The sequence below is a fragment of the Euprymna scolopes genome, chromosome 2 (assembly GCF_053919585.1).
Source record: "Euprymna scolopes isolate OS-2025 chromosome 2, ASM5391958v1, whole genome shotgun sequence".
Taxonomy (NCBI): Eukaryota; Metazoa; Mollusca; class Cephalopoda; order Sepiida; family Sepiolidae; genus Euprymna; species Euprymna scolopes.
This window is the reverse complement of record NC_136483.1, coordinates 168,139,561-168,141,749: the sequence shown is the minus strand read 5'-3', so window position 1 is coordinate 168,141,749 and position 2,189 is coordinate 168,139,561. Positions and strand designations below refer to the sequence as shown.

Sequence of the window (2,189 nt, the reverse complement as noted above, 5' to 3'; positions counted from 1 at the left end):
CCTGCTTCCCTCCGGACTACAACTTGGATGTCTTCAAGTCCAATGTTAACAAATTCCTAATGAACCGCCCCCTTAAGTAAACACTTCAGCAAATCTCCTCACTAACTTAATGTACTTACAATAACCCTTATCCCTGAGTGGCTTCCGGGCCTTGATAAGTGGTGATCACTGTGTAAAAAAAAAAAAAAAAGTTTATTTTGAAAGTATAATCCATAAAGAAAATAAACAACACACTTTTAAAAGAGAAATTAGAGTTTTTTATATTTTATTCGCAGTTTCGTGTTAGGGATGTCATTTAAACCTCCTTACTCCTTAAGCGATAAGCGGACATTTGTTTATTATTATATGATTCGGTGTGTAAAATCCACTTTGAACAACATATTTGGAAATTAGAAAAATAAAAAAAAAAACCCAAAACTTTGTTTTAGCATGTTAAAAGTATTTAGTTTGGTAGATAATTAAATTCTACTGTGTTTGGTATAAGTTTTGTTTTTTAGAATTATTGACTAAGGGGGGTTGCTTAGATCGTATTTTAAATAAAACTACTGAGGTTGGAATGCCTCCCCCCAATGTACTTGGAAAAATCGATTTTATAGCGAGATTTAAGAATGGTTAGCCTAAAAAAAAGGTGCAAAACAAAACAAATAACCAATAAAAAATTGTTACCAAAGGCAATAAATGTTACTTTTTTTTGCTTACATGAATGAGTTTATTTTATGTTTTAAAGTATTTTCAAGCGCTTTTCTTTATTTTTTAATCTAAAATTGCGGGTGTGTGGGTGCAAAATATCTCTAGCTTTTCTAGAATTCCCCGCTAGATTCCAAACGAAATCTCCAGATCTAGCGAGAAAACCGCTAAATTGGAAACACTGGTCACGTGACACAAGCGGTGATAAATAATTGTCCATGAATGTAAAAAAATGTCCTATCGGTACAAAGAAAACCACCTAATTATTATGGAAAAATTAAGTATAATGTTATAATTAAAAAGAGATATATAGAAACACGCATGGTTACAGTAAACAACATATTATACCAAAATGTCGAAGCATTTAATTATTTAGACTATTAATTACGAACGAACCAAGAGTTACATTTATATATATATATATATATATATATATATATATATATATATATATATATATATATATATATATATATATATATAAATATGCATATTTATATACATACATATATATAGGCATATATATGTATATATATTCATATATATGTATATATACACATATATATATATACATATATATATACATAAATATGAATATATATATATATATATATATATATATATATATACATATATATAGGGATATATATGTATATTCATGTATGTACATATATATAATTATAAAAAAAAAGGCTTCCTTCAGTCTTGACAGACTATGGATACCCACTGTAAGAGTGCCTGCACGTGAAATTTGTGTGGCAAGAGTTGCGCAATCCTCAACCACGCCTCTCCTGAGTCAACATTATTGCATACCAGTGGCAAGTTGAGGTACAAAACGACTGGAAACAACGCCGAGATAAGCGGAGAGCACATACAGCGCCTAGAATTCCCAAATGGTCACCCATCTGGTATTAGCCAGGCTCAACATTGCTTAACTTCAGTGATCTGACGAGAACCGGTGTGTCAACGTGATTATGCCGTACGTATATATATATATTTATACTGCCCATTTAAAAACAGAACTGAGAATTCGTTAACTACATATGTGCATACTTATTTCAGTTATTGTCTTGTTTAGGTAAACCGTCATTAAATCATATTATATATATATATATATATATATATATATATATATATATATATATATATATATATATATATATATATATATATACTATAATAATTATTAAATACCTACAGAAACTCGTGTTTCATCCTTTCGGTAATCATCAGTGCAGGATGTTACGATTAACACCGTTCGATAGATCCGAACCCGGCATTAGCAAGAACTTAATCCATTCAGACACCGTTAACCCCGAGAAATACTGTTGAAATTTAAACATTTTTTAAAAATGTTTTTAACGTCTATCAGAGTGATCTAATTATCATATGATGATCGACGCATATGAGCTAAATTGCCCGACTATATTGGAACTAAATGTTCTCATATATATATATATATATATATATATATATATATATATATATATATATATATATAG

At 29.1% G+C, this 2,189-nt stretch overlaps 1 pseudogene; it reads right to left on the bottom strand.

The window, feature by feature from the left end:
- Positions 1-1,555: 1,555 nt before the first annotated feature.
- On the bottom strand, positions 1,556-1,672 carry LOC145241648 (5S ribosomal RNA; annotated as a pseudogene).
- Positions 1,673-2,189: the final 517 nt, after the last annotated feature.